General features: G+C 49.9%; 1 protein-coding gene across 2 annotated transcripts in view; it reads left to right on the forward strand.

The window, feature by feature from the left end:
* Window positions 1–798: 798 nt before the first annotated feature.
* Window positions 799–14,067, forward strand: part of ASCC1 (activating signal cointegrator 1 complex subunit 1) — a 176,816-nt gene continuing 163,547 nt past the window's right edge. For both annotated transcript variants that reach the window (XM_078345628.1, XM_054242939.2), the window contains exon 1: window positions 799–926. The gene's annotated coding sequence lies outside the window, so the exon portion shown is untranslated. The remainder of the gene's footprint in view (window positions 927–14,067) is intronic.

Raw genomic sequence — 14,067 nt, forward strand, 5'->3', positions numbered from 1 at the left:
TAGTTGTAAGCTAAAGGGACTGTACATGCTGAAAAGCGCGAGTCGATGTTGTAGGGTGGGGTGTAGAACAGACGGAGTGATAGTCTGTTATCGCTAAGGAGATGTTGACCCAAGAGACTTTCTCTAGGTCAGCCCTTGTTTTATCTGATCAAGTTCTTCCTCCCCTACAATGCTGACTCAAATGGCAAGACTGACTGACACCCAAGGGGTTTCCCTTTGGCTGACACCCTCAGTCCCAGAAGTGACAGTGATTCTGCCACCACAGCCCCCTCTGGGATCCTCCCCTGGGAGCTCTGGGGTCCCGTAGGAAGGCCACTCTGGGAATTGGTGCCCGTGAAGAGGGGCCCTTCCCCACCCCAGTTGTCCCGTATGTAATCCACAAAGGGCCAGACTCTGGCATAAGCACCCAGGAGCCACTGCTGAATCTTTTTGTACTCAAAAGCAGCCGCACAGAAACACAAAAACTTTCAGATTCTGCTCCGGGAACTGGCGCACACAAGAGCTTAACTGATTTCGCCGCTGTCTGCGGTGGCTTGTCTGGGGCCGGCGGGATGGGGGAAGGGAAAATCCCCCCCAGCTCCCTCTCCCCTCCCCCACAGCGGAGGTGCGACCTCAAGGGAGCGCGACCGGCGAGGTGACAGATGCAGAGCAGCTGACTGGGGGGAGGGTCCAGTCCTCGTCGACCCCCTACTGGGGGAAGCGGGGACGTGACTTGGAGAACGTGCGACTGAGGAACGGGAGGGGGGATGGAGGGAGACGGGGAAGGGGAGGAGGGCGGGGCTGGCCCTGGCCCCGCCCACCCGCGGGAGGAACGAGGCTCCTCCCACCATCCAGGAAGAGGGCGGACCGGCCAAAGAGATGCTGAGCTCAGCATTTTGGACCCCAGCGGCTCGGCGGGGGCAGGGCGCGGGGTTGGCGCCTTTCTGGTGAGAGTCGGAGAGGGGAGAGACCCGAGGGAGGGCGAGGCCGAGAAGGCCCTCACAACCCTGAGGCTGTAACTCTTCTCCAACCCGGTCGAGCTTACAAAGCGGTCTCTGTTGGGGAGGGGAAGGCTTCCTGGGTGCGCGCAGTTAGGCGTAGGGGGAGAGGATGTCGTCTGTGAGTCACTACCCTAAACTCTGACTTAGCCCCAAGAACTCACGTCAGGGAGGCCAAGCCTTTGTGTCCTCTGACCCCAGGGATGATTTGGTGGAGGGCGCGCAGGGCAGGGCAGCAGTCTCTACTGCCCAGGCTACTCCAGCTAGCGCAGGAAGGGGTTTTATGTAAGGCAACCTTGAAAAGTGCAGGGGGCATCGGCTTAGGAAGGGAAGCAAGGAAAACCTTTGTACCCACCTGGCACAAATGGCTACCCAGGCCAGGCAGGTGGGTGGCTATTTTTGAGCTGACCTACATACCTATTTGCCTCTTTATCTTTTTATTATCACACATGGTTATTATGGGAGCTTTTCTTCAGCACTTAATGCAGCTGCTGCTTTTGTTGAGGGCTGCACAATAAAGTGTGTGGCCTCTCTCTCCAGGAAGTTTTAAGGGTGTCTGGGCCAGTAAAGAAGATCACCAATAGGCCTGCAGCAGCTTCCCCAAGCTCTTGCCACACAGAACAGGATCCTGACCCTGACGTCCCCATCCAGAGCTGGTCAGCCCTAGAGGCAGATGATGACATTCACATTTGACAACAGTGTCACTGGGCTTTGCTGGGGCCTGAAGCCCCTCAGCCTTCGGGCCTTGCCACTTGAAGAGGCTGACCCCATAGTCCTATGGCCCCACACTATGGCTTTCCTGCACAGATGGAGCGAGGGACGCTCATCTGTAGATGAGTTGCGGGCAGAACTGGTTTGGGATTTACTGCTCTGATTTTTCTTAAGGAGAAGCAAGGAGAGCCTGGAACTTTCTGTTTATTCTGTTCAGCTTCACTAGGGCCTCCCTCTCCAAACCTTTTAATAGCTCTCCATTGCCTTTAGAGCCAGTCTGGCTGCTTCGTTCAGCCTTGCAAGCCTTGGGGGCAGGCTGGAGATTTCATCTCCCACCCACAACCCAGAAGGGGAAAACACATATGGTTCTAATTATATCTGAAACGCTCTTAAATTTTCCATAAAGTACAGTATGCATGGCTTTGTGTATACAACTTTGCATAGTAATATGTATGTAGATATGCAAAATATATACAGCCGTGTAAGGTGGATCATAAAGAGAACATCAACAAAGGACAGCATATAATTTACAGTATTTTAATCATGCTAAAGACAGACACATAGACCTGGAAGTGAGACTGGCAGAGGTCACAGCAGATTTTTCTCTTCTCTCATCTGGTTCTCCCTCTGGGATATGAAATCTTTGGCCCTGAGGAAAATGGATGCCTGCACTCCTTAACATGCTTTTTTTTGTGTGTGAGATGGAATTTTGCTCTTGTTGCCTATGCTGGAGTGCAATGGCACCATCTCAGCTCACCTCAACCTCTGCTTCCAGGTTCAAGAGGATCCTCATTCTCTTGCCTTGGCCTCCCAGTATATGTATTATAATTTTTTTTTTTTTTTGAGATGGAGTCTCATTCTGTCACCCAGACTGGAGTGCAGTGGTGCAGTCTCAACTCACTGCAACCTTCACCTTCCAGGTTCTAGCGATTCTCCTGCCTCAGCCTCCCAAGTAGCTGGGATATAGGCATGCGCCACCATGTCCGGCTAATTTTTATATTTTTAGTAGAGACCAGGGTTTCACCATGTTGGCCAGGCTGGTCTCGAACTCCTGGCCCTAAGGATCCACCTACCTCAGCCTCCCAAAGTGCTGGGATTACAGTTGTAAGCCACTGCTCCCAGTTGTATTTTATATTATAAATCTTTAAATACCCTCTACCACCACCACTATAATTCCCTCCAGCACACCCACACACACCCCTGTCCCAGTGTTGGAATATATACAGTATGTGCTCAACAAGTGTTTGACCCAGAATTAAATGGAATTGGAACCCACATGTGACTCAAGTTCAATGTGGAATCAGCGGGAAATCTCCCTGACCCCTCCCAGGCCATGGGGAACTCTGCTCCCTCTGAACTCGGCCAGCACTTATTATTGTCACAGAAAGTTAAAACTGAAGGGGGGATTCCCCTTCTTACACATTTGAGGAGAATAAAGGGGAAGTGTCCAGAATGGCCCAGTGTGGGAACCAGACCCTACAGTCTGCTGGTATTTCTCCACTGCACCTTGTCACCTCTTCAGAGAGGGCTTCCCAGGTTGCCCGAAATCCCTTATTCTCTTCTGCTGTTTCTTTTCAAAGTACTAATTCGGTTTGTAATTCATTCATCTATCTGTGTGGTTGTCCAATGCCTGACTTGCCCACTAAACTGCGAGCTCTAGGAGGCCAGGGTCTGTATCTGTTTTGTCCTGGATCTTCTGGTGCCCTGACAAAAAGCCTAGTCCACAGTTTCCAATGATAATATTTGAAGGAAAAAAAAAGAGGAAATCCTTGCACTTTGCGGGGCCAAGGGTGGCAGATCACTTGAGGTCAGGAGTTTGAGACCAGCCTGGCAAACACAGTGAAACCCAGTCTTTACTAAAAATACAAAAATTATCTGGGTGTGGTGGCTCACACCTGTAGTCCCAGCTACTCAGGAGGCTGAGGCAGGAGAATCACTTGAACCTGGGAGGCGGTGGGTGACAGAGTTCCTCTCAATAAAAAAAAAAAAAAAAAAACAACTGAGGCCAGGCATGGTAGGTCACATCTGTAATCCCAGCACTTTGGGAAGCTTAGATGGGTGAATCACCTGAGGTCAGGAGTTCAAGACCAGCCTGGCCAACATGTTGAAACCCTGTCTATACTAAAAAAATACAAAGCTGGGCACGGTGGCTCATACCTGTAATCCCAGCATTTTGGGAGGCCAAGGCGGGTGGATCACCTGAGGTCAGGTGTTTGAGTCCAGCCTGGCCAACATGGTGAAACTCTGTCTCTACTAAAAATACAAAAATTAGCTAGGCATGGTGGCACATGCCTGTAATTCCAGCTACTTGGGAGGCTGAGGCAGGAGACTAGCTTGAACTCAGAAGGTAGAGGTTGCAGTGAGCAGAGATGGTACCATTGCACTCCAGCCTGGGCAACAGAGCAAGACTTCATCTCCAAAACAAACAAACAAACAAACAAACAAACATTAGCTGGGTGTGGTTGTGCACACCTTAATCCCAGCTACTTGGGAGGTTGAGGCAGGAGAATCACTTGAACTTGGGAGGTAGAGGTTGCTCAGTGAGCCAGGGTCGTACCACTGCACTCCAGTCTAGGTGACAGAGGGAGACTGTGTCCCCCCAAAAAAATAATAAAAATAAATAAATAAAAAGAATGAGTATCCATATGGCCTGAGAACCTTAGTACATTTCCTTAGGGCATTGCTGAGACTGGCTCAGAAAGTGTTGAGTTGAGGGGTCTGGAGAGTTTTTTGCCAGGAGCTCCAAGGTAACACCATGCCTTAAGCAGCCTCAGGTATATGGGGGTGATAGACCCCTAGTGAATAACCCTACCACCAGGAAGAGGTTTTTTTTTTTTTGAGACAGAGTCTTGCTCTGTCGCCAGGTGCCAGGCTGGAGTGCAGTGACACGATCTCGGCTCACTGCAACCTCCGCCTCCCAGGTTCAAGCAATTCTCCTGCCTCAGCCTCCCGAGTAGCTGGGACTACAGACTCTTGCCACCACGCCCAGCTAATTTTTATATTTTAGTAGAGACGGGGTTTCACTATGTTGGCCAGGATGGTCTCGATCTCTTGACCTCATGATCTGCCTGCCTTGGCCTCCCAAAGTGCTGGGATTACAGGCTTGAGCCATCGTGCCCGGCCCAGGAAGAGGGTTATCCGGTGATGACAAATCAGATTAGGGATTGGAATCTAGCAGTGGTGTGGAGGGCAGATTGGAGATTGGAGACCTAAGGCAGGGAACCAATTAGGACATGATTGCAAAAACTTGAAAACGACTTAAGTGGTTTCTCTGGTAGGAAAACAGTTAAATAAATCACCATACATCCCAATCATGGGAATTATGTGGGTGTTAAAAAGAGGGAGGTAGATTTTGGAAAGATATCCAAGATCTGCTGTGAGGTGACAGGAACAGGTTGCGGAACAATTTGTACACTCGAATCCCAGGCTGAGGGGAGACAAAAGAGGACACTCCCCTGCAGATACACGCACTTCAACATGCGGAGAAAACATCGAGAAGGATACTGGAGAAGCTATTGAAGAGGGATGAAGAGGCTTTCTTTTCTTTTCTTCTTTTTTTTGAGACAGAGTCTCACTCTGTCGCCCAGGTTGGAGTGCAATGGCTCGATCTCTGCTCACTGCAACCTCTGCCTCCTGGGTTCAAGCGATTCACCTGCCTCAGGCTCCTGAGTAGCTGGGATTACAAGTGCCCACCACCACACCTGGCTAATTTTTGTATTTTTAGTAGAGACAGGGTTTCTCCATCTTCCCAGGCTGGTCTTGAACCCCTGACCTCAGGTGATCCACCCACCTTGGCCTCCCCAAATGCTAGGATTACAGTTGTCAGCCACCATGCCTGGACTTTTTCTCTCTACACTTTCTGCACTGGTGGATTTTTATCATGAGCCCAAATTATTTTCACCAATTTTTGTTTGTTTGTTTGTTTTGCTATGGATTGGGGTGATGGGTAAGGAGGTGGGGTGGGGGCTGGACAATGGAGACCCAGGCAGCAGTGCCAGGGAGGGAGGCACATTGACAGATGGACAGGATTGGAACCAGGGAGGAGACTGCAGGGCCATGGCACCTGGGGGATGGAACGGGGAAGGCACAGTGTCATGTAGGGGGCCTCACTCAAGGTGATTGACCTCCACAGTGCCAGTGTCCGCAAGCAAGGGACAACAAGTCCAAGGCCAGGAAACCCTGAATTTGGGGAACAAGGGCAAGTAAAGGAAGTAGGTCGAACTTTAGGACCCTACGGATTCCTTGGCTGTCAGCACCATCCTTCGGGTACAGATCGTTCTGGCTGCGGCAGGGAAACAAACAGATGAAGGAGGGGCCAAACCCCAGCCCCTGTGGGAGGAGGTCGGCTTGCTATCAGCCCTGGTGTTCCTGGGAGCGTGCCCTCTTCTCTGCTCACTCTTTTGGGCTGCCCGCTGGCAGGCCAGGCTAACATCCAGGCCCAGGGTGAGAGGCCAGGGCTTCTGGCCCCTTCCGGAGGCTAAGCCCCTTCCCAGGACCCAGGCAGAGGAAGCCAGAACAATGCTGTTCATGGAGAGATTGCAGGGGAGAGAGCTGGGTGAGGGTGGAGAAGGTTCTTAGCTCAGAGAAGCCAGTGAAAGCCTGCAGAAGGTCAAAGGTAGAGGAGTGCTCTGTGATTTCTGAGACAGCAGCTCATTTGTCTCATAAACACTTGCTCTGAGCCTAAGTCCAGGGGTAAATGCTGCCCCTATGCAAAGCTGGGTAAGTTGCTCAGAGGGACTCTGCCTGGGTCTTGTCTCTGTAAAAGCCCCTGTGGGCCAGGAGCAGCTGAGACATTTTCACAGATGTCTATTTATTCTCCACTAGAACCTTCTAGAAGAGGTATTCTGGTTTTTTTGTTTTTTTAGATAGCCTTGCTCTGTCACCCAGGCTGGAGTGCATAGCTCACTGCAGCCTCAAACTCCTGGGCTGAAGTGATCCTTCACCTTAGCCTCCTGAGTAGCTGCCACTACAGGCATGCGCCACTATGCCCAGCTAAATTTTAAAATGTTTCTTTAGTAGAGATGGGGGTCTCTATGTTGACCAGGCTGTTTTTGAACTCCTCCTGCCTTGACCTCCCAAAGTGCTGGGATTACAGGCTTGAGCCTCCATTCCTGACCGAAGGGAGGTGCTTTTTTTTTTTTTTTCCAAAGCAAGAAACAGACTGGGGAGGATGGTGCCTTGCCCACGACCACATGGTTAGGAAGTGTTAAAACTGGGATTCGAACCTGGGTGTGCCTGTGTCCCTCTTATAATTTGGTTGCTTGGAGCTCAGAACACATTTTCCCATAGAAATTATGCTGTAACTGGTGGTTTGGCTGCCATAATGGCCTAGCTCACCCAGGGTATAGTCAGAATTAATTCTATGTTTCAGTATGGTTGTGGATGAATCAGGCTTCTGCGGGCTAGCCTGGAAACCCACGAGAGAGGAAAGATGTGTTGAGGGTTTGCCCAGCTGGGAACTTTTGCCCTTCCTGTAGCCACCTGGCTCAGGGCAAGCAGGCAAATGCTCAGGGAGCACTTGTCCATTTCAGAGTTCAGCCAGCAAATCCTGGTGAGTTTTAGTTGTTTACAGGAGTGGGACAGAACATCTGGCAGGTTTGGTGTTTATAAGACAGAAAGTGCAACATGAGATATGTGTTAATTTTCAGACTGAAACTCTTAGTCTTTTTCTTTCTTATCCTACCTCTTAACTCCATACTGAGTCGTCTTGGATATTTTCCCCCTAGAATAGAGCACTAAAGGCATGAGCCAGGGTTTACCTTCACAAAACCAGACATCTGCCTTTGGAGTGGGTGAGTGACAGTAACTGCACAGGGTTAGGAGTGCTGGAGATCAGAGCAGCTGTTGAGAGAAGTAAGGATGGATCACAGCTCTTCTAGTGACTTATGGGGAACACTCACTTGTTCATTCAACAAACATTTGCTGTGGGTGTGCTGGGCACTGTGCTGGGTCCTTTCATGTTGCTTCTGTTGCTCAAAGAGTTCTAGGCTGGGTGCGGTGGCTCACGCCTATAATCCCAGCACTTTGGGAGGCCGAGGCGGGAGGACGAGGTCAAGAGATCGAGACCATCCTGGTCAACAAGGTGAAACCCCATCTCTACTAAAAATACAAAAATTAGCTGGGCATGGTGGTGCGCGCCTGTAGTCCCAGCTACTCGGGAGGCTGAGGCAGGAGAATTGCTTAAACCCAGAAGGCGGAGGTTGCGGTGAGCCGAGATTGTGCCATTGCACTCCAGTCTGGGTAACAACAGCGAAACTCCATCTCAAAAAAAAAAAAAAGAGTTCTGGGTAGGGATGACTATGGGTCTCAGATCCAGAATCTTAGCATTGCAAGGGATCCTTTTACAAATGGTAACTGCAGCCATTCATTAATTTAAAAAAGCTGGAGTATTGGACATTGTGCCAAATACTGAGGAACCATAAAGCATGAAAATTGAGATCCAGAGAGAGGTGGGAAGTGATTTGCCCAGGGTCTTAATCCAGGATTCCAGCACCTGGACCAGAAGCTACCTTCCCAACCACACCCATGGTGTTCCTGCCTCAGTGTGTCCCAGCCATCCTTGAGGATTCCTTTTGTTTCCCAGGGTGGGGGTTTGGGGCCTGGGGAAAGGCCACAGAGAATGAGTAGATTGCTTTCTAGCTGGTAACAACAATGCCTGGGTCTCCCCTGGAGTGAGGGTTGGAAGATCTTCCTGTTGGCTAGAGTTCAGAAGGCTTAGAAAACTTCTGTCACTTCTTTCAATGAGCCACCTGCTCTCTGAATTCTGGGTCTTCACAAACGGTTAGTTCTGCCCAAACTGCTTTTCCCAGTTTCCTTCATCTGGCAAATTTCTCTCGCTCCCCTTTGGGTCTCCGCTTCAAGATCTACCTCTTCTTCAAGGCCCTCAGCCTTGGGTCCCCGTGCTCTGCAGTCTCCTATGAAACCTGGACTTCCCCTGAGATAATCGTGAGCCCTCGGGACTGCTCCTACTTACTGAATGTCTTTGTTTCCACTAGACTGTGATCTCTAGGATGGGCAGAGACTCTGTGTATTTGTTTTTGGCAATTGTGTGCCCATTATCAGCCAGTGCTCACTACAGAGTAGGTGGTTTTTTATTTTTTATTATTTTTTGGTCAGGGGCTTAGAACAGAGTAGGTGTTTATTGTGCAGTTACTGAGTGACAATGAGCTATAGCTGGGGGAAAGGCCTTCACATGAGTGGCTTTAATTCAAGTCATTCAATGACTGTGGAACAAGGACTTCACACACACAAGACAAAGGGTATGATTGGACAGGATACAAAGATGACTTGGAAAAAGAGGTTTGCAATCTAGTAGAGGGTATATAATCTAGAACTGAGTTCAAAAATTGCAAAGATGGGCCGGGTGCGGTTGCTGATTCCTGTAATCTCAGCAGTTTGGGAGGCCAAGGCAGGCAGATTACCTGAGGTCAAGGAGTTCGAGACCAGCCTAGCCAACATGGCAAAACCCTGTCTCCACTAAAAATACAAAAAAAAAAAAAAAAATTAACAGGGCATGGTGGCACGCACCTGTAATCCCAGTTACTTGGGAAGCCGAGGCAGGAGAATTGCTTGAACCTGGGAGGCAGAGGTTGTGGTGAGCCAAGATTGCAACACAGCCCTCCAGCTGGGGGACAGAGGGAGACTCCATCTCAAAAAAAAAAAAAAGCAAAGATGGCCAGGTACAGTGGCTCATGCCTGTAATCCTAGCACTTTGGGAGGCTGAGGTGGGAGGATCACTTGAGCTTAGGAGTTTGAGACCAGCCTGGGCAACATAGTGGACCTTGTCTCTATTATTTATTTATTTTTTTTATTTTTATTTTTTGAGACAGAGTTTCGCTCTTGTTACCCAGGCTGGAGTGCAATGGCGCGATCTCAGCTCACCGCAACCTCCGCCTCCTGGGTTCAGGCAATTCTCCTGCCTCAGCCTCCTGAGTAGCTGGGATTACAGGCACGCGCCACCATGCCCAGCTAATTTTTTAAATATTTTTAGTAGAGACGGGGTTTCACCTTGTTGACCAGGATGGTCTCGATCTCTTGACCTCGTGATCCACCCGCCTCGGCTTCCCAAAGTGCTGGGATTACAGGCTTGAGCCACCGCGCCCGGCTGTCTCTATTATTTTTTTTAAAAAAATTGGGAAGCTCTCCTCTAACCAGAGAGCCTCCATCACCCCTAAGTCCCCTTTTCCCCTCTGCTGGCCCACTCATCCTTGGCTGCTTAGTCTGGGACCCAGCATATGCCTCTGAGTTCCAGGACTTTACACAGCACAGAAGAATCCAGGGGCTGGTGTGGCTGCCGCACAGAGGCTTATGGCAGCAGATCAGCAGTCGAGGGAGTTCATGCAGAGGGCAGATTCTCCTGGCTCTGGGCAGAGCAGGGCTCAGGCTCAGTCTCCTCTGGACAGCTCTGGGCTCACCTGCCTGAGCTTTTATCTATTTTATTTTTATTTATTTATTTACACTGCATCATCTGCTGGACTCTATTTTAGAGAATTCATTAAGAAAGGCGGCTCACACCTTTGTAATCCCAGCACTTTGGGAGGCTCAGGTGGAGGAAGGCTTGAGCCCAGGAGGTCAATACCAGCCTGGGCAACACAGTGAGACCCTGTCTCCACAAAAAATAAGAAAATTAGTGGGTGCTGGTGGCGCATACCTGTATTCCCAGCTACTCGGGAGGATGAGGCGGGAGGATCAATTGATCCAGGGAGGTTGAAGCTGCAATGAGTCAGGGTCACACTGCTGCACTCCAGCCTGGGCGACAGAATGAGACCGTGTCTCAAACAAAGAAACAAAGAATAAACAGAGAAAGCGCCTGTTTTCAAACTCACCTGGAGGGAAAACGCTCACATTCACTGCCAGAGTTTGAAATCATGCCTCAAAATCAGTTATATTGAAGTGACATGAGACCTGCATCCAAGAACCTTTCATAAATACTGGCGGCTGGGCAACGGTGGCTCACGCCTGTAATCTCAGCACTTTGGGAGGTCAAGGCGGCAGATTGCCTGAGGTCAGAAGTTCAAGACCAGCCTGGCTAACATGGTGAAACCCCGTCTCTACTAAAAATACAAAAATCAGTTGGGTGTGGTGGCAGGTGCCTGTAATCCCAGCTACTTGGGAGGCTGAGGCAGGAGAATCGCTTAAACCTGGGAGGTGGAGGTTGCAGTGAGCTAAGATCACACCATAACACTCCAGTCTGAGTGAGAAGCAAAACTCTACCTTAAAAACAAACAAACAAACAAATAAGTAAATACTGGCATAGGCTGGGCACACAGTGGCTTGTGTCTTAATCTCAACATTTTGGGAGGCCCAGTCGGGAGGGTTGCTTGAGCCCAGGAGTTCAAGACCAGCCTGGGCAACATAATGAGACCCTATCTCTACAAAAAATACAAAAATGAGTTAGGGGTGGTGGCGCACACCTGTAGTCCCAGCTACTTAGGAGGCTCAGGTTCACTTGAGCCCAGGAGTTGGAAGCTGTAGTGAGTGATGATGGTGCCTTTGCACTCCAACCTGGGTGAAGGTGAAACCCCCCTCTCTAAAATAAACAAACAAATATAAATACTGATGTTGATTGTTCCTCCCAGTTTCCCTGAACCTCAGTTTTGTCATCTGAAGGCTGTTTTGTTGTGAGGGACATAAAATGCAACTGTGGGAGGGCACCCGGCAGGCTGAAGATGCTTTGGAAATGCAGGTTGGGTCAGAATCTTAAGTGCTCGGAGTCTGGTGGCTGGGGGTCTTACCCAGCAGGAGGGCACAGTGGAGACAGCCTCCCTGGGTCATACAGTGGGCTGCACACAGGTGCAGGCAGGCGAACCAGGCCTGAGGGTAGGGGAGAGGCAGCACTAGGACCCAGGGGCTGAGTATGCAACAGGCTCCGCCAGCTAAGTTCTCAGCCAGAACACAATGTTCTCAGTGTACCCACAGGAAACCCTGAAGAAGAAGAGAACTGCACATGGCCTCTGCTGGGTGTGTTCTGGTCACAGCCTTTTATTCTTTTTCCTAACCTCAGTCCCCACTTTCACATCCTGTAACCTGCATTGCTGCCCCACCCCACCCTGCTGGGCTGGTCCCAGGCCCCAGGAGAGCCATCAGTGCAGGAAGTCCAAGGCCTGGCCAGGTTTGACCATTTTCAAATAAGACCCATTTGCTTCTAACCTTGGTTTCCTGAATCGCGACCCTTTGTGATGGAAACTTTTTACAGTGCAGAAGGCAGACACAGGGGACAAAGTTGTGTTTCTACCGTGGCCAGGGTCTTGGCCCAGAGGCAAGGGAAACAGCTGATGCCTCTGTTCCACCGCCTCCCTTCCACTGCCTCCCTTCCTCTCTGAAGGCCGGGTCCCACCTGGGACAGGGGAGGGCCTCCGCTGCCTCTGCCTAAACCAGAGGGAACTTGGAGCTGCCTGGGGGATCTGTGCCAAGTTTGGAGCAGAACATCCTATGATGTGGTTCCTAGTTTTTATTTCCACGACTGCTATAATATGTTGTCCCACCGAGCTATTTTTATTGAATGAAAAAAAAAAAAGCAAACCTCTGCAAAACCAGCAGTCCTCTGTTAGAGGGAAGGACAAGGTGAACTTTTCACTTCCTTCCCTGCAGCCTGTCAACTCAGTCTGTGGTTTATGCTATATTCAATCTCACTTTTTGCCTCCTTGTTTTTGAAGCTGCAAGAGCAAGGCTCTTAAACTTATGTTTCTCCTGCTAGTTGCATGCGGCTTTTAGAAGTATATTTTTGGGGTTGGGCGCGATGGCTCACACCTGTAATCCTAGGACTTGGGAGGCCGAGGCAGGCGGATCACCTGAGGTCAGGAGTTTGAGACCCACCTCGCCAACATGGTGAAACCCCATCTCTACTGAAAATACAAAAATTAAGTGGGCGTGGTGGCATGTGCTTGTTGGCCCAGCTACTTGGGAGGCTGAGACAGGAGAATCGCTGGAACCCTAGGGGTGGAGGTTGTAGTGAGTTGAGATTGTGCCAGTACGCTACAGCCTGGATGATAGTTCGAGACTGCCTCAAAAAAAAAAAAAAAAAAAAAAGTGCCTTTTGTGAATTCTCACAACAGCAAAATAGAGCTCTATTAGCCTCTGGGCAGCCTCAGGCAAAGGTGGGTCTGAAGACAGTGAACCAGGAGGGAGAATCTGTGAGAAACCCAGAAACCCAGCACAATCCCAGCCAACTTCTGGCAAACTACATTGTTGGGGGCTGCAAGTAAAGTGCAGAGCTGTGCACAGGCTGCATTCCTGCCACCTTAATGAGAGGCCTGGCCATTGAAAATAAGGCCCAGTGCCTGTATGAAGCTCCATTAATAAGGCTCCTTCTACTCTGGCATTGCAGAGTCCCTTTCCAGATGTTGGTTGGTAAAAGGGTTTTCATGGTGTCCTAGGCCTGTAGATTCAACTGGGTGCTTCCTAGACTGGCTCAAGCTCAGGGATTCCCTTCTCGGGGAAGAGGGTTCCAAAAGCAGACCAAGCTGCTGCTCCTGGGGAAGTCTGCTGAAGGCTGGGGGCCCCAAAAGAGCTTCGTTCCAGTCTTGGTTTTGTCAACTTGATGGAGCCTGTGCAAATCACTTTCCCACTCAAGGATTTTCATAACTTTGCCAATAAAAATAACAACTGGAGGCTAGGTGCAGTGGTTTACGCTTATAATCCCAGCACTTTGGTAGGCTGAGGAGGGGAGATTACTTGAGATCAGGAGTTCAGGACCAGCCCGGGCAACATGGTGAATACCCCATTTCTATTAAAAATGGAAAAATTAGCCAGGTGTGGTGGCACATGCCTCTAGTCCCAGCTACTAGGAAGGCTGAGGCAGGAGAATTACTTGAACCTGGGAGGCAGAGGTGGTAGTGAGCCACTCCAGCCTTGTCAACAGAGTAAGACTCCATCTCAAAAAAATACTCAGGCGTGGTAGCTCACACCTGTAATCCCAGCACTTTGGGAGGCTGAGGCGGGCAGATCACGAGGTTGGGAGTTGCCAGCCTCACCAACATGGAGAAACCCTGTTTCGACTAAAAGTACAAAATTAGCTGGGCATGGTGGCACATGCCTGTGATCCCAGTTACTCAGGAGGTTGAGGCAGGAGAGTCGCTTGAACCTGGGAGGTGGAGGTTGCAGTGAGCCTAGATTGGGCCATTGCATTCCAGCCTGGGCGACAAGAGTGAAACTCCGCCTCAAAAATAAATAAATAAATAAAGTAAAGAAAGGGCTGGGTTCGAGATTGTTGTTGCAGGTTGAATTGTGTTGTCCTCACTCCAATTTGTATGTTGAAGTCCTAACCCCAGTATCTCAGATGTGACCTTATTTGGAGATGGGTCTTGAAAGAGGTCATCTAGTTGAAATGAGATCAGTAGGGTAGGCCCGAATCCAATGGGACTGGTGTCCTTATAAAAAG

The sequence above is a fragment of the Callithrix jacchus genome, chromosome 12 (genome assembly GCF_049354715.1).
Source record: "Callithrix jacchus isolate 240 chromosome 12, calJac240_pri, whole genome shotgun sequence".
NCBI classification, from domain to species: domain Eukaryota; kingdom Metazoa; phylum Chordata; class Mammalia; order Primates; family Cebidae; genus Callithrix; species Callithrix jacchus.